The sequence below is a fragment of the Silene latifolia genome, chromosome 5 (genome assembly GCF_048544455.1).
Source record: "Silene latifolia isolate original U9 population chromosome 5, ASM4854445v1, whole genome shotgun sequence".
In the NCBI taxonomy this organism is placed as follows: Eukaryota; Viridiplantae; Streptophyta; class Magnoliopsida; order Caryophyllales; family Caryophyllaceae; genus Silene; species Silene latifolia.
The window spans coordinates 88,619,911-88,639,669 of NC_133530.1; the positions used below are offsets into that span (position 1 = coordinate 88,619,911).

The window sequence follows — 19,759 nt, forward strand, 5'->3', positions numbered from 1 at the left end:
CGACCAACCGGCCAACCTCACCAAGCGTCGGAAATTGTTTAAGGGTAAGGGGAAGATGGTTTCGGAAATTGAGGTAAGTACAAAGACTGAGAACTATAAACTTCTAGATGGTTCTTCACGTATTCTTTACGCACAGCATATGGATGATTACACCAACAATGGACTAAATAATCTTAGACTAACTCAAGGAGAAAGAAGAGATGTCAATCAAGTTGCTCAATATCGCATTCACGCAGGACGAGTATATTCGATTGATTGGTTAAAGAAATACAAAGCACTTGGGTTTTTCAGAAATTTTCTCAAGGATCAAGGATGGGAAAATATTGTTGTTTGTAAGAGGTCCCGTCTTTCCTATTGAGGTATATCAATTTTATGCTTCGTTCATCTTAAGGAAGGAAATTTATTTGTTTGTGGTCAATGAGACTTCCATAAAAGTCTCACTGGTGATTTCTCGCGACTTGGCTCGAGTTCCCGAAGGAGGAACCGAGATCAATCCAAGCGTAGAATGGGAGGTTTGTTACCCGAAAAAGGTTGATAGTGAAACGGTATTTCAAACAAGATGCTACTTCGTCTGAGACTATCCTAGCTGCGAAGTTGTCACCTAAATTGAGGTTCTTTTTGAACTTTCTTTGGAGTACTATTGTTCCTAGAAAAGAAGGTAGAGATAAGTTCGGGGCACATGAGATGATTATTATGAAGGCTTGGCTTGAAGGAGAAAAGGTTAGTCTACCCTTGCTTGTGTTTCATAAAATTATACAAGCTAGTGTGACGGCTAAGATGGAAGATTTTGCTTCTACTTTAAGTCTGCCTTATGGGAATCGGATCTCACGAATTTTAGAGAAGAAAGGAGTTATTGGGAAGCAGAGTTATGGAGTTATCACTAATGACGAGATGAGCGATCTTTATCTATCTTATATGAAGCTCGTTATTAATGGCAATGAATTAGGTTTTGAGATAAAAGGAGAAAAAGGAGAAAAAGAAGGAAAAAGCTATGTGAATTTTGATATGTTGGATTCAAAGATGGATTCAAACTTTACTTCTATTCTTGGACGGATTAATGAACAAGACAAGAAATTGGAAGAATTGTTTGACCTAATTACAAAGCAAAGGAGAATTGATACTAGTGGACCAAGTGAAGTTAGCAATGCTCACATCAAAACCGTGTTGTCACGGTTTGATACTCGGCTCGAAGGTGTTTCGAAGGCCGCCGTGCGAACTCACTCTGAGTCTGTTCAAATAAAGGAAGGTATGGCTAGTTTGGTTAAATTTGGTGATGATCTTTTGCAATCTGGGAAGGAGATGAGGTCTGAAATGCAAACAATATATGAAGCAGTTAAAGCAATGACTTTGAGGATTGGTAACTTTGATACTCGATTAACTGCTCAAGCTGCACTTCTCGACCATTGTCATGCGCGACTCGAGGACTTGGAGTACCGTACCCGTCCTAGGTCGAACCCACCGAGCCCTCGCTACCCTTGATCTATTTGCCCTAATCCATTCACCTTAGCCTTATCTTTTAAATCCTTGCTCACAATAAAAATCCATTTTTATGGATATTAGCTTTTTCAATTCCGCATTTATTCCTTGTGTGATTCCAGTTTATATTATTATTATGCTAATTAAGAACTAGATTACGTTTAATATAATATGTTTTCATGATTATTTCTTGTCTCATAATATATTATTCTGGTCGTTTTATGTTTGTTCTTATCTTTTCAATGATGCCAAGAGGGGGAATTGTTTTTATGATTTGCGACCGTCTCAGGTTAATTCTCTCATGGCGTTCTATAGTTATTACTTTGAAGAGATTATTAGTTTCTACGCTCAACTGTTCTATAATTTGGGAAGTATTATGTTGAGGGGGAACTAGACTTAGACACAAATCATAGGAGACTTGTCATCATCAAAAAGGGGGAATTTGTTGGACCTCTAGTCCTAATTAATTGTTTTGATAATGACAGTAATGATTTGTATGTGGACTTAATATATAAACATATGCGTGTAATTGTGTGCTTAAGTTTTAATTTAGAAAGGAACAATTACAAGACGCAAGCTTGAAGTTTGGACCAAGGAGGTACAACTTCAAATATACTTGATCGATGTTTTCAAGCGAGATCAAGATTGGAAATCAACCACGAGACTCAAGATGAGAGACTTGTGAAGAGACGATTTGTGTACTGAAGATCTACTGAAGATTAGTTAGTATAGGTCGTCATCCGGTAATGGTTTTACTTTGTTTGATTTAAAGGTTAATGAAGTTATGACCTAATAGACATAACTTCATTGCTAGACAAAAATGATGCGTTAATTTTTGGAAAATATATTTTTAATGGTTTTTAAAAATAAGAGAGTATTTATTTGGTTGGAATTAATTAATTAGAATTTAAGTTAAATAAACTATTGGTTTGTAATACGATATTTATATCGTCATGCAACCTAGGGCTTTAACTAAATTCTATCTCGATTTGTTGCGGGCTAAAGAAGCAAGTAATGGACCGTTGGAGGCCTAGAGGCCGGCCAAACCCTAGGTGGCCGAACCCTAGGTGGGCCGAGCTCTAGGAGGCCGAAACCCTAGGGTGACCGAATCCTAGGGAGGCCAAACTCCTTCCTTCTCTTCTTTCTTGTTCTTCAAGTTTTATATTTCCAGAACATTCCTATGCCCTAATTCCAGAACATTCCAAACCCTAATTTACTCTACTATAAATACTCTCATTCATTCAACATTAATTGTTGACACACACATCTACAAATTTCAAAGAGAGAAAAATATTTTTAAGCAAAAATCATTTGAGCTTTAATTCTTATTTTCATATTTGCTTATACAAAAATCACGCATCAAATTTGTCAATCACTCGAAGAAAAATCGTTATTGGATATTAAATACACAAGGATAGTATACTCACTCGCATAACGTGAGATTAGTATTTATCGTTGTATTTTTCTTATTAACGTAAGAGCAACCTAGAGTATTTAGCGATACTCAATCTGAGTTATAATCATATAGTTGATTATACGAGTGGATTGGTAATTTTTGTAATCCGGAGAAAGGTACTAAAAATTATTAATCGAGAATAGTGGACGTAGGTTTCGACTTGTGAAACTGAACCACTTCAAAATCCCGTGTGTCTCTCTTTCTCTCTCTCTTTATTATTGTTATTTCGATTTTGCATTTATTGTTAATAATTTAATTAGTTGATTTTAATCAATAAAATCAAGTAATTAATTTATATCATATATTTCGAAAAAGCGGTCATCGTTTTTAATACTCAATTCACCCCCCCTCTTTCGTATTCGATCAATAGACTCCACACTCGCGTTGCCGATAAAATCGGGCACTGACCGACCCCATGTATATTCCCCTGTTTGGCCTCTTACTTTTATCCTTCGCTCCCCATGTAGCACCAAACACATTGGACTTCCAATGTAGCTACTTTTGTTTGAGGACCAAGGAGAATTTTGTCATGCGGCCTGACTCCCCTGAAAATGGTTTGATTTATTCTAGCGGCTTTAAGAGGGGTTTGATGACCGACTTATCCTTTGACTTTTCGAGACTACACAAGTTTCTCCCATATGCATTAGAGAAGCCGTATATTTCCTTTTGTTTGCACGGGGGCTTACTTCATATAGTTCAAACGGATGGCACTTCTCAGGTGCATAATCCAGCTACTAAGCAAACCTATTTTGTGCCCAAGTCTCCAATTGTGGAGAAGCATCAATTTGTTTACCACTCTACTCTGCAGTATGGTGGTCTTCTCATCCAATTCCCATCGTTTATCAATGGAAGGTGTCACTTTAATGTGGTTCGATTCTGCACTTATGCGAAGATCATTCAAGTCTATTGTAGTGTGTCTCGTACATGGGCAAGACTTGCATTGGATATGGAAGGACTTGTGTCTTCTATTAGATCTCCTGGGGTGACTTGGTGTATAAACCATTATGTGTGCTTGACTGAAAATGGAGTTTCATCTTTGTATTTTTTGACATCCATTGACCGTGGTGTCATAGTAAAATTCAAGTGCCCGGACAATTCTAAGACTTGGTGTTATACTTTTCCGTTGCCAAAACGTGTCCTTGAGGACAGTCGTCATGCAAGAATATGCGAGTGTGAGAAAACCCTTTATCTCACCTATTATACTAATACTGGACTCTGGATCTGGAAAGCAGGCTGCACCGACGTTGATGCGTGGGCATGGGTTCCCATGCTAGAGATCAGCCCTGCAGGGCAATTGTGCAAACCAGTTGCCCGTGGATACCTATCCAAACTCGTCCTTAATGCTAATGTTTGTGTAAGGCCGCTCACCTGCCACCCTAATGTACCCGTTGTGTACCTTCTCGTCAGATACTCCATGTTTGCGTACAATCTAGATAAGGACACCTTCAGTAAGGTTGGGGAGATGAAACATCTTGAGAACAGGATGTGTCTTGTTTACCCTTATAAGTTAGGAAAATGAGATGGCGACACCGGGTGTTACTCAAATTGAGTAACACCCGGGGTATTATTGTAATTTACTTATGTATTTTGTGCTCCCTCCATCAAAATTCAAAATTCAAATTTATTAGTGCTAAAGGGTATTTTAGAAAATTAACATTAATGAATTAATTTAAGATAATAAAAAAATTTGTTAGATTTTGAGCATTATTTGCGTGCGTTATTAATGGAGGTTTGTTAACAATACATGTTGATTGCTGCTTCAATCCTTCATCACTAATGATCTTTCATGGCCTATGACCATGATTTTATTGACCAGATCAAATCAAATCAATCAGCATATTCCTAATAATATTTTCAGCATATCAAATCAACAATTCTCTCCTAAATTACCACCAACAATCAAGGCAATTTAGTCATATTCACATTGCAAATATAGGAAGTTTATATTGTGAATAATAGCTTTTATACTTACTGTCATTAGCTTGTAAATTATATATATATGTACTCTCTTCATCAGTAATATCATCATTCATTCTCTATTCACCTACCTTGTCTTATATGGTATCAAAAGGCCATCACCGATCCGCAAAACACAATCTCCGACCAAAAAGCACCACATTCAAACGTCTCCATACACCTCTGCTTTACCCTCATCTCACCATGACAAACACCAACACCGACACCCAAATTCCCAACCCACATGAAACCATGAAACCTCTCACTGCTCTCAACCTCAGTCACGTTGTGAAGTTGACACCCCTCAACTACTCATCGTGGCACTTTCAATTGACGAATATACTATTCGGGTTCAAATTACTCGGTTTCCTAGATGGATCCGAGTCTCCACCACCGCCACCATTGCCGATTCTCGAGAAAAAGAAAACCCCAACCCCGCCTACTTGACTTGGCTCAAGCAGGACGGACTGATTCTTGGTGCCTTAATGGGTACTATCTCTTCCGCCCTTCAATCTTTAATTGTACGGGCTAAAACCGCCAAGGAGGCTTGGGATATCCTTGCCCACACTTACGCAAACCCTTCGCGTGCTCATATTCTGCAACTCAAAGACAAATTCGATTCCATTGTTAAATCAACGGATCAAACCATCTCGGACTATATACACTCGATTAAAACGTGTGTAGACCAACTTGCTCTTATGGGCAAAATCCTTGATCCCGAGGATATCATTTCCAAGGTTCTAAGGGGTCTTGACTATGAACTCTATAAACCCGTCATCAATGGCGTTAGAGCTCGTGATACACCCATCGCTTTTGAAGCATTGCATGAAAAATTGCTTCAACACGAATTGCTTATCAAAAACCAACCAACCACAAATCACTTCACCCCATCCGCCAACCCCGCATACCGCCGTAACAACCAACACCAAAGAGCATGCGGCTATTTTCGCAACCAAAACCAAATTTCCGCTCACCCACAAACAAAGAACCCAAAATCACCCCACCAACAACCCTAATCCTCGACCCTTCAAAGGGCGATGTCGGTGGTGTAGACAAACGGCCATGTCATCGCCGACGTCCTCTTTTTTTCGGAAGCTTTTTCCAACAATTGTCTTCCCCGCCCCACCATCTAACCGCAACAACCAGCCACCACCACCGCAGGCCCACTCAAAGAACCTACGGTGCACCAACACCAAACCCTAACTACCTACTTGACAAATGCGCGCTAGTAACCACATCACCCACGACCTTGACACCCTAGCCTTTCACTCGCCCTATACCGGATCGACGATTTGATCATCGGAGACGGCTCCGCTCTCCCGATTGAAAATATAGGTTCATTCACTCTTCAATCTCTTAATTTTAATAACGTATTACATGTTCCAACCATCTCTCGTAATATTTTATCGATTTCCCAATTATGTAAAGATAACAATGCCTTTATAATTTTCTCACCCGATTCGTTTTGTTTAAAGGAAATTTCATCGGGAAGATCCCGCTCCAGGGCCGAGTTAAGCACGGCGTATACGAGTGGTGTCCTCAACAACCAATTGCTCAAACCGCTGTCAAAGGAACCGCTCCAATATCTTGGCATCATAAGTTAGGCCATCCATCTTATGATGTAATTAAAATTATCAATAAAAGTCTTTCTTCACCTATATTGAATTATGAACACTGTCACTCTTGTTGTGTTGCCAAGAGTAAAAAACTCCCTTTTTCTTTTTCTTCTTTAACGTCAAACGCACCATTGGATCTTTTATTTTCTGACTTATGGACTAGTCCGGTCCTATCTCGAGACCACTACAAATACTATATCGTATTCGTAGACCACTTTAGCAAATATGTTTGGTTATATCCGCTAAAACGCAAATCCGACACCACGTCCATATTTACTCAATTTAAAGCATTAGTGGAAAAATATTTCCAAAAACCTATTCGACATTTTTTTTCCGATAATGGAGGCGAATACATTAAGCTAAATAAAACACTCCTAGATAACGGAATAACCCACTCTACATCACCACCTCATACCCCGGAACACAACGGTTATGCTGAAAGGCGTCACCGTCACATTGTGGAAACGGGTCTCGCTCTCCTAAATCACGCAGGCCTTCCGACCACTTATTGGCCATTTGCATTTAGTACAGCAACCTATCTTATAAACCGACTTCCAACCAAAACCTTAAACGGTAAATCACCATATTCTATAATACATAATAAACAACCAGATTATACAAAACTCCATAATTTTGGATGTCTCTGTTATCCCTGGCTAAGACCATATACTAGGCATAAATTAGAAGACCGTTCCATTGCATGCATTTTTGTTGGCTATTCCACCACCCAAAGCGCATATCATTGCCTTGACCCAAAAACTCATCGTATTTACACCTCAAGACATGTAAAATTTATTGATGATGAATATCCATTTCGTAAGCCATTAACACCGCTATCGACCTCATCGTCTCATACTGATCCAAATGATTGGTGCACCATCTCCATACCCATTCTTCCTAACAACACCCCTTCCGCGCCACCTCCCTTGAACCCCCGCCGCCACTAAACCACCTATCACTATTGTCTACTCTCGTCGCCAACCTACTACTAATAATCACGCTACAACCGACACGCCTTCCACCTCGATCCACATACTTCACACTCCACCACGACTACCCCATCCCCTTCCGACACCATCCCAAATCAAGACCAAATTACACTCCCACCGCCCTCCATCCAAAACCACCGCTCAACCACCTCCCAGAACCGTCACTACCCGTCTTGACAACAACATCCGCAAACCCAACCCAAAATATGCTAAAGTTGCTACCCTTAACCCATCTCCTGACAATCTACCTAACACCACAAAACAAGCCCTAATACTTCCCCACTGGCGCAATGCAATGACCGAAGAATACCAAGCACTTGAGCGAAACCATACATGGACCCTAGTTCCTCGTTCTCACTCGCAAAACGTCATTGGATGTAAATGGGTATTTCGCAATAAATACAACCCGGATGGCACCTTAAAACAACACAAGGCTCGCCTTGTTGCTAAGGGTTTCCATCAACGCCCGGGAATCGATTACACCGAGACATTTAGTCCAGTTGTAAAACCAACCACCGTTCGTCTTATTTTATCTCTTCGTCATCACGAACTCATGGCCGCTTCGTCAATTGGATGTCAATAATGCCTTTCTTCAAGGTACATTGACAGACAATGTGTTCATGACTCAACCACCCGGCTTTGTTGATCAGGCAAAACCCGATTATGTTTGTAAACTCAATAAAGCAATCTATGGACTAAAACAAGCTCCTCGAGCTTGGTACACCGAATTAAAAACCCATCTCGTTACTCAAGGCTTTAAACAATCTATTTCTGATTCATCTTTATTCATTTTACAAACCAAAAACACTTGTATTTATATGTTAGTTTACGTTGATGACATTATCATCACCGGACCAAATTCAACACATCTACAAACGTTTATTACAGCATTGTCCATGCGATTTTCTCTAAAAGACCTTGGACCACTATCATATTTTTTGGGCATCGAAGTTATACCAAATGAACTCGGCCTACACCTAAATCAATCTAAATATATTCACGATCTTCTCACCAAATACCACATGATTGACGCTAAACCAAATACAACACCTATGGCCACTTCTCCCCCACTAACTCGCGAAGACCATTTACCTATCCACGACCAATCCACTTATCGTGCAATAGTCGGAAGCTTACAATATTTGTCACTAACTAGGCTCGACATTGCCTTTGCTATAAACCGCCTAGCTCAATTTCTTCATCATCCCACAACCACTCATTGGACCGCTTTGAAACGCTCTCTACGCTACCTGCAAGGGACCCAAACCTTTGGCATCCAATTATATCGCACTTCACCACTCGCGCTCATTCATGCATTTTGTGACGCTGATCATGCAGGCGACAAAGATAATTACATCTCCACAACCGGCTACGTCATTTACCTAGGACGCAATCCTATTTCCTGGTCCTCTAAGAAGCAAAAGGGCATAGCACTCTCCACGACGGAAGCCGAATTTCGGGCTGTAGCTTCCGTTTCAATCAAACACTGCTCCGCAATCTCCTCACCGAGCTTCACATCACTCACACCAAGCCACCAGCCATCTATGTGACAACATCTCACCACACTCTACGCCAAGAACCCAGCTTTTCACTCCGAAATGAAACACATGGCTCTCTCCTTCCATTTCACAAAGAACAACTCCAACTCGGACAAATCCGCATCCAACATGTTGCTAGCAAAGATCAACTCGCTGACATTCTCACCAAACCCCTGCACAAAACTTCATATCATGAACTACGAACCAAGATCGGACTCACGAACCGGACGTCCATCTTGCGGGGGCGTATTGACCAGATCAAATCAAATCAATCAGCATATTCCTAATAATATTTTCAGCATATCAAATCAACAATTCTCTCCTAAATTACCACCAACAATCAAGGCAATTTAGTCATATTCACATTGCAAATATAGGAAGTTTATATTGTGAATAATAGCTTTTATACTTACTGTCATTAGCTTGTAAATTATATATATATGTACTCTCTTCATCAGTAATATCATCATTCATTCTCTATTCACCTACCTTGTCTTATAGATTTAACAGTATAAATTAAGAATAAATTATGCAATGAGTATTCAGTAGCATATAAAACACCTTGTTATTGTGGTACGGTCTTAGGCGAGGTAGTGAGTAGTCGAAGGTTCGAATCTAGTTAAAAAATTATATTTTAATTTTCGTTCGTACCATTTAACGTACCTTAACAACTATGAATCCAGTGAATGAAATTTTCCTAAGGTATTTGTCATTTTTTTTTAATTGGTAAATGTAAGTTAAGAGAAAGATGAAGATGTGTTTGTTATGATATGTGTATTGTTTTACATTAGATATAATTTTAATTATTATCTTTTATATTTTATTTTATTAAAATAATAAATTAGTTAATTACGTTTTTATCCCTATGATATTGGCGCAAAAACGAAAATTACTTTTTTATTTTTTATTTTTTTCTATTTTTTTATTTGGGTGTTACCGAAACTCGGTAACACCCGGTGTCGCCCTAGCACTTTCCTATAAGTTATAAGCCGTGCTTCGGTTTTTTGGATGCTGCCTAAGAGAGGTAAAACTATAAGCTTTCCCTTGCTTTGTTTTTCTCGACTATCTATACTTTTTTGCTTTTGCCTTGTAGCTCTAGTGGATCTCAACACAAGTAGAACTGTAGAATAGAATGTGATTGTATTATTAGTAGTATGTATATATCGTAAATATTTAGTTGCCTTGTATTACGTGATACGGTATCTTGTATTCAGCTATTTATATGCTAATGATAACTGACCCTCATTAGGGGATTACATAATCTTATATGGTATCAGTAGGTTTTCCTAACAGAAACGATCCTACCTTCCCTTGCGTGCATCTCCCCTGCCGCCATCACCATGTCTGGTGACATAACTTCCAAATCCGACACACCTTCTTCAAAATCACAACTCCACCCCGTCTACACTGTATCTAACATACAACAAAGAATACGTGTGTTAGATGGCACCAAGACTCCATACGCAACCTGGGTTCGTCTTTTCACACTCCACGCTAAAGGTCATAAAGTCCTTTCGCATATCGATGGCACGAAACCTCCGGCTGAAACTGACCCATCGTATGATGAATGGTGTGTGATTGACTCAATCGTTTTGCAATGGATCTATGGCACCCTCAGTGACGATATTCTCGCTCGTGTCTTGGAAGATGAATCGACCGCGTTTGAAGCGTGGACCCGCGTCAAGAACATCTATCACAACAACAAGGGAGCCCGTGCTGCGGCGCTCGAACATGAATTCCATAATTTAAAATTGGAGTCCATGCCTTCGTTGGATGCTTACTGCCAACGACTCCGTGAGTTGGCTGGTCAGTTGAAAGATGTCGACGCCCCCGTCACGGAACAGCGCCTTGTCCTTCAATTAGTTCGTGGTTTACCGTCGACGTTTGATACCGTCGCCTCTTATATTAATCAGACGGGTCCTAATTTTGAAGTGGCGCGTAGTATGCTTGAGTTGGAACAACACCGTAAATCGGCTCGCGAGGAACCCGCCACGGCTCTGGTGGCACCACCTGCTTCGGACTCTGGTGACTGGGACACGGATGCCAAGGACTCTGCCCCACCTAACCCCCGTTCGAACAAACACAACAATAACCATCGTCGCCGCAACGGAAACAAGGGCGGTCAATCTGCTAAAACTGATCGTGCACCTGTTTCTGCCGCCGCGCCTACTGCCACGTGGGTTCCCGCACCTTGGCCGTCGCCTTGGTCCCCTCCACCGTGCCCCTACCCCACATCTCCGGGGTGGGTCCCTGGCTGGCCTCAGTGGCCGCCTAACCCTCCTGCTTCTTCTCGTGGCAGTGCTTCATACAGAGGCACATATCGACCACCGTCTCAAACACGTGGTCCTGGTCACGCCTATGTGACTGATGCCGACACCACTGGTCAGCCGACAGCGACACTCACTGATCTTGGACAAGCTTTCCAGGCGTTGAGTATGCAGCCGCCTCCTTATGGCGGATGGTTCATGGACACAGGGGCGTCTTCGCATCTCACATCCGACGCAGGTACACTATCCCTTCGCTCTAATTTTAGTCCAATCAGTTCGATATTTGTTGGTAATGGCTCTAGTATTCCAGTTCGGGGGACGGGTACTGCTTTCATTCCCACAAAAGACCGCACCTTGCAACTTACCAATGTTTTATATACCCCCCGTATTATTAAGAATTTGATTTCGGTTCGTCAATTTACGAAAGACAATAATGTATCCGTAGAATTTGACCCTTTTGGTTTCTCTGTGAAGGACCTTCCGAGTGGGACTACGATCCTGAGGAGTGACAGTACGGGCGAATTGTATCCTGTGTCAGCCGTGTCAGCCGTGTCTTCCTCTTCAGCGTCTTCTCAATGTCATTTGGTTTTCAAGTCCGATGTTTGGCACAACCGACTTGGTCATCCCGGTCCTACTATTTTACAATCGCTTAAGAGTCAGTCAAAAATAAAAAGTACTAAGGAGAATAGCTCCTACCTTTGTCATTCATGTCAAATTAGTAAACACAAACGATTGCCGTTTTATGATTCTACTTCTGCTACTTTAGCTCCCTTTGACATTATTCACAGTGATTTATGGACTAGTCCAATTTTGAGCGTCAGTGGGTATAAGTATTATCTTGTTCTTATTGATAATTTTTCGCAATTTGTTTGGGTTTATCCGTTAAAATATAAGTCCGATGTCTTCGCGAAATTTCTACATTTTTCATCTTATGTACACACTCAATTCCACCGTAAAATTAAATGCTTTCAGTGTGATCTTGGTCGGGAGTATGACAATTCTCAATTCCAATCTTTTGCCCAAACTCACGGCCTTACTTTCCGTTTTTCATGTCCTCAAACTTCCCCTCAAAATGGTAAAGCGGAACGTATGATACGTCGACTCAATGAAATTGTCCTTTCCCTTCTCTACCATGCTTCGCTTCCGCCAAATTTTTGGGTCGATGCCCTAAATACAGCAGCCTATCTTCATAATATTCTTCCCACCAAAATCCTCCATTATAACACACCCACCTCCACTCTCTTCCTCAAACACCCTACATATGACCATCTGCGCGTGTTTGGGTGCGCCTGCTACCCGAACCTCTCAGCTAAACGTCCTCACAAACTCGCTCCCCGATCTGTCCGATGTGTCTTCCTAGGCTACCCCACCCAAAATCGGGGTTATAGGTGTCTCAATCCCGACACAGGTAAAATCATTTTGTCCCGGCATGTCACTTTTGATGAGACCGTATTTCCTTTTGCGGAGTCCACTCCTACCCACAATTACTCTTTTCTTGACCCTAACCCCGACCCCATAACCCCTCTCATTTTCGACCACCCACCAGACCCGAGTCCACCACCATCCGAGACCCCTTCCATCCCCACCACTCCCTCCCCACCTACACCACAACCACCTGAGTCTCCCCCTGTTTCACCAAATACCTCACCACCACCCGAGAGTTCACCACAACCCTCATCGCCCCATTCTAGCCCTCCTCCCCCACCACCACCACCACCACCACCACCACCCCCTGCTTCCCACGCCCGAACCCACACCATGGCAACCCGTGCTATGCACGGTATCTTCAAACCAAAAGACTTTAGCCTAACAACATCATCTGCCTCACCCATTACCCCACTTCCCAAATCCCCTCACTTGGCCCTCTTGGACCCGAATTGGAGTACTGCTATGCACGATGAATATCGGGCACTATTGGCTAACCATACATGGGATTTAGTTCCTCGACCGGCGGATGCTCATATTATACGGTGCATGTGGCTTTTCCGTCACAAGTTTCATTCGGATGGTAGCTTACAACGATATAAGGCTCGTCTTGTGGTAAATGGTAAAACTCAACAGGTTGGTATTGACTGTGATGAGACCTTCAGCCCCGTGGTTAAGCCCACGACCATTCGTACTGTTCTTAGCATTGCTGTCTCCCGTTCTTGGCCGATTCATCAATTGGATGTTAAAAATGCTTTCTTGCATGGTGACTTAGCCGAGACAGTTTATATGCATCAGCCCCCTGGTTTCGTTGATCCAACTCACCCAGGCCATGTTTGCTTACTTCGTAAATCTTTATACGGCCTAAAACAGGCTCCTCGGGCTTGGTATCAACGGTTTGCTAATTTTGTCTTGTCCACTGGTTTTAAGAGCAGCTTATGTGATAGTTCCCTTTTTATCTATCGTCATGGTACCCATACTGCTTATTTACTCCTTTATGTTGACGATATAGTGCTAACCGCCTCCAGCTCTGCTCTCCTTCAGCGTATTATTGCTGCCTTATCCAAGGAATTTGCTATGACTGACCTTGGATCTTTACATCATTTTTTGGGTATAACTGTTGCTCGTACAAAATGTGGTCTTTTCCTTTCACAGCAGCAGTATGCAAAAGACATACTTGGCCGTGCTTCCATGACTTCATGTAATCCTTGTGCCACTCCAGTTGACATTGGGTCCAAGTTAAGTGCCACGGCTGGACCACTTCTCTCGGATCCCACGCTCTACCGTCGCTTGGCCGGGGCCCTTCAGTACCTGACCATTACTCGCCCCGACCTTACATATGCAGTTCAACAGGTATGTCTTTTTATGCATGCACCCCGGGAGCCTCATATGCACTTTCTTAAGCGTATTCTACGCTACCTAAAAGGCACCATTGATCATGGACTTACTATCACTGCCTCTCGCTCCCATCATCTCACGGCCTACTCCGATGCTGATTGGGGTGGGTGCCCCGACTCTCGACGCTCCACATCCGGCTATTGTGTTTTCTTGGGTGACAATCTGGTTTCTTGGTCTTCCAAGCGTCAGGTCACCATATCCCGATCTAGTGCCGAAGCCGAATACCGCGGTGTTGCTAATGCTGTTGCAGAAACTAGCTGGTTACGAAATTTGTTATTTGAGCTTCATTTGCCAGTTACCCGTGCTACTATTGTCTATTGTGATAATGTTTCTGCTGTATACTTGTCCTCTAATCCCGTGCAACACCAACGTACTAAACATGTTGAGCTTGATATTCATTTTGTCCGTGAGAAAGTTCAGGTTGGCGCCGTCCGCGTTTTACATGTCCCTTCGGAGTACCAATATGCTGATATATTCACCAAGGGTTTGCCTCGTCACTTATTTACGCGTTTCCGGTCCAGTCTGAGCGTCCAGTCTCCTCCCGCTCCGACTGCGGGGGTGTATTAGTAGTATGTATATATCGTAAATATATCGTAAATATTTAGTTGCCTTGTATTACGTGATACGGTATCTTGTATTCAGCTATTTATATGCTAATGATAACTGACCCTCATTAGGGGATTACATAATCTTATATGTATATTTATACTCCGTATGTCTTTTGTTTACTCTTATGGGCTTTTACGCCGATTGTTGTCTTATTTAGTTTAGTTTACGACTTTCTCAGCAGTTTCCGGTTGTTGTCCTTTAAGGGCAGCTTTGTTTGGTACTTGGGTTCCATTTTCTTAACCTATTGGTATGGTATTTGCAGCTGAGCGACAGATGCAAGAGCCGCGGAAACAAGAACAGCTTGAAACCCCAATTCTTAAACTATAAACTTGTTTCTTACCTCGCAAAACATGAATTGGTTATGTATAGAGAACAATATCTATGATTAAATTTTTTTTTTTTAATACTGCTCGAAGTTTCAATGCTGAATCAGCTATTCAAGCTAAAGTGATTGGAATAAGAGAGCTTATGAGATGGGCTTTGGATCGTAATATCCTTCTTTAGCTGGCTAGGGTGGAGACGCCGCACCATATGACTAGGGGGTTACTGCAAGATATTGAGTTCTATCTTACGTCGTTTCATTGTATTTGTTTTAGTTTTTTACCGCGTCGTCTTAATAAGGTCATAACCTAGCCAGAGCTGAAATGGGTTTGTAAGGTTTTATTTACAGCTGCCAAAAACAAAAACAAAAAGTTTCTTGAATGTTTTAAGGCACTGAAATTTTTTTCCCCTTCACAGCAAAATGTAACTTTAGAATAAAAACAATGTTTTCTTTTTTCAGCATTCTTACCTTCCCTATGTGTTTCGTGCTAAGACTGTTTTCGTAAATGAAACTTTTTTTCATGTTCCTTTCTTTACGTTATTAGCCGTATAACTAACATGGGAAACGGAAAAGACGATGTTTTAGAGAATATTTTTCAAATGGAATTGTTTCGTTTATGTTTTAGAGAATATTTTTCATGTCTTACACAATTTGTTTCACTTGAAATTTCGAACTGCTCTTTAACAAATTACATTTGTTTAATATTTTCTCTGTTATTTTTGGAAGTGGCCATGAGCCAAAATTTCCGGCAGTTTAGGTGTTGGGTTTGCTAGGTATACCTCGCCCAAACTCGAGCACGAACCACTATTGGACTCCACCACAAACCACCCTAATACCTCGCCCAAAGTCGAGCACGAAACTCGCCGGAATTCAGCGACATATGGCCTTACTAATTTGTCCCCAATAACTTTTTTCCGTGTTCCATACCAATTCTTGAACCCTTGAGCTATGACACTGTTGTAAGAAGGCTTAGACAACAAGCACAAGGAACTGAAGGATGGTGGTAAATTCTTTTTTATTTGTTTATGATGTTGGCGAAGACCAGTAATCCACTACCACAAACTCAACAAAAGGCTTAGTCAATTAACACAAATAGTCATATAAGAATCTCATGTCACAAAGTAAATACCAATCCATTTTCACTTTAATTAGTTAATTCTTTTGGCGTGAGATTAAAGACTATGGATTTTTTACTAGTTTGGGAGAGTAAGGATAGATAAATAAATTGAGGAAATTAATCAAGGGTTTAGAGTTTTGAATTCTGGGAAATGGGCGAGTTCGACGGTGGAGAGGGTGGGTGATAGTGGTGGTTGGTGGTGGAGGTTAGCGGCGGTTGAAGCCTTGAAGAGCGGGCAACTAGATAGCTTCATAATTAACTTGAGAATTAAATTAATTAGGGCCAGTTTCGTCATAAAAGCACAAAAGTAGAGGTTTAGTATCAACTAGTTTGAATGCCCGTGCGTTGCAACGGGGTAATCAACTTATTTATAATGCAAAAAAAAAAAAGGTTTAATGTTTACATTCTATGTCTAATGATTTGTTTACATATTATTAAAATATCTCTTTCAAAAAAATAAAATAAAAGATTAATATTTATGAGACTTAAAAAATTTTGGGTGGATACATAAGTTCCAAATATCCCTCATATTTATAATCATAGGGATCACATCATCTTATATTAATCTTTCGATGTGGGACAATTCTACTATTTATATGTAGTATCTTCATCACACCTACATTATTTTCCAATGTGGGACAAAACATACTAAAAATTACACAATTTTACACAATAAGAAGTTTTAATATGTGCAAATAATATGAAATTTATACTCTAATGATAACATTTTTTCACCACGAAGCTAATTATATTATTTTAATAATTTTTTTAACGATCTTTTTTTGCCAAATGAAATGTAAAAGTTTGATATAAAAATTGGAAATATCACTTGAATATAATTTAGAAAATATATATATTATAATAATTAAAAGATTATCCACTTTAATTTTTAAGTCAAAAATTATTATTTATGATACTTCTCTAAATTAATTTTTTGATGATGTGGGTTAACTCTTATTTATAATCATATAATCACCCCACCTTATACCAATCTTTCGATGTGGGACAATTCTACTATTTATAAGTAATATATTCACCAAACTCGGATTATTTTTATGATGTGGGACAATTCTACTATTTATAAGTAATATATTCACCAAACTCGGATTATTTTTATGATGCGGGACAATTCTACTATTTATACGTAGTATATATTCATCAAACTTGCATCGTTTTTCAATGTGGGACAAATAACATACTCAGAATTACACCATCTTTTTTGCACTTAGTTCGACATCCAACCAGATCCCGAATACCAAATACGGACAATTGCTACTTATTATATCTAATAGTTATATTTAAATTTAATAATAAGATAAAGTACTCTCCATTAATATTTGTACGTTGTTTTTCTTCAACAAATTTTTTATCATAATTGAGATACAGAAATTTCTCGTGGTTCCCCTTAATTTTGTCAGATTTTCCATGTTACCCCTACTTTTAACAATGTCCTATGGTACCTTGAGGTTCCATTTTTTTTCCCATGATACCCCTAATGTAAAGGCTGTTAAATTGATGTTAAGTTTGATGGGCTGATAATAAAATAACAATTAAAAAATAATACCCCCTTTATTGTTTTATTGGTACGGATATCTCTCTCTCTTTTAAATGAAAATTTAATTAACTATATCATTATAATATTGGAAAATTCTCATGGTAACCTTGAACTTTGATAGATTACACATGGTACCCCTAATTTTAAATTTATATAAATAGAACCCTATGTGGCTATGTTCACCTTTTTCTTTCCCAGAATACCATTTGACAACTTTCGTCATAACGTCATTACTCCTATGAGGTGTTACGCCTTTTTCTTTTGTTATCTATTACACATACACTTCATCATCTAATTCCTAAATCCATATTTCATAATTTTTACCGACATTATTTTGCCAAATGAAATGTACAAAATTTTATATAAAAATTACAAACATCACTTGAATATAAAATAAGAAATACAGAGTATATATTATAATAACTAAATTTTTTTCAAAAGATTAACTTAGATTAGAAATCATTATTGTAGAGACAGTAATACTTACTCTTTTAAGAGCTCTATATGAAAATACTTAAGAAAATAAAAAGATTTAGGGTTATGACTTCTATTTATAATCATAAGATCACCATGACTTATGGTAATCTTCCGATGTGGGACAATTCTAATATTTATACATAGTATATTCAGCACATTTACATTACTTTTCAATGTAGGACAAATAACATACTACATACACCATTTTTTTCGCACCTACTTTGACATCAATCGGATTTAATAATGAGAAAATACAATACAATCTACACTCTAATGATAGCATTTTTTTTTGTCACAATCTAATTATATAATTTTCATACGATAATTTTTTGTCAAATGAAATATATAGTTTTTATATAAAATTATAAACATCACTTTTATATAATATAGAAAATGTATATATATGGGATAATTCTATTAGTTATACATAATATATTCACCACACCCACATTATTTTTCAATGTGGGACTTATAACATACTAAAAATTACATATCTTTTATATCAAAAAATTTTGGGTTAATACCTAAGTTTCAAGGATGCCTCCTATTTATATTTATATAATCACCCTACCCTATACTATTCTTTCGATGTGAGATACATAATTTAATTATTTAGACGTAGTATGTTCATTATACCTACATTATTTTTCAATGTGAAAGATAAGTACATGTCTCTTCTTAAAAAGAAAATGTGAAAGATAAGTACATGTCTCTTCTTAAAAAGAAAAACCACTATTGTATACATATTATTTTTCTTTGAAGGTAAAAGCACTTGGCTCGATCATTAGATAGAGATCTCTACATTGTACATATATTACTGCATTAAGAAGACAACCATTAGTAAAATCTTTAGCTTTGTACTGTGTCAAGAGACTAACATTAATAAAACCTTTAGTTTTTTAATTTTTTAATTTTCTTGTTCATGTTCTTAACTCTTTCCCGGGTAGTTCCCAACGATTTTCACTTTATTTAAATTTTTGGGTGATACATAAGTTCCAAATATGTCTCCTATATATAATCATAGGATCACATCACCTTATACTAATCTTTCGATGTGGGACAATTCTACTATTTATATGTAGTATATTCACCACACCTACGTTATTTTCCAATGTGGGACAAAACATACTAAGAATTACACAGTTTTACATATTAAAATTTTTTAATATGTGCAAATAATACGAAATTTCCACTTTATTTTTTACATCAAAAATTATTATTTATGATACTTTCCTAAATTAATTTTTGATGATGTGGACGCTCTCAGATCGCTCGAAAAAACTCTCTTTTATATATATACTAGTTTGGATGCTCGTGCGTTGCAACGGGGTAATTAACTTAGTAACAAAAAATTGGTTATAAGGTCTTAATATTTACATCTTATGTCTAATCATTTATTTAGATATGATCAAAAGTCAAAACATCTTATTTAAGAGACGCAAAAGATATATGATCAAAAGTCAAAACATCTTATTTAAGAGACGCAAAAAATGTTGGGTTGATACCTAAGTTCTAATGATGCCTCATATTTATAATCATAAGACTAACACGTCTGATG

General features: G+C 38.9%; 1 long non-coding RNA gene across 1 annotated transcript; it reads left to right on the plus strand.

Moving 5' to 3' along the window:
- The first annotated feature begins 10,013 nt into the window (after positions 1–10,013).
- Positions 10,014–15,511, plus strand: LOC141656234 (uncharacterized). Its single transcript, XR_012548439.1, has 2 exons — positions 10,014–10,055; positions 14,993–15,511. It is a non-coding gene; the product is annotated as an uncharacterized LOC141656234 (long non-coding RNA).
- Positions 15,512–19,759: the final 4,248 nt, after the last annotated feature.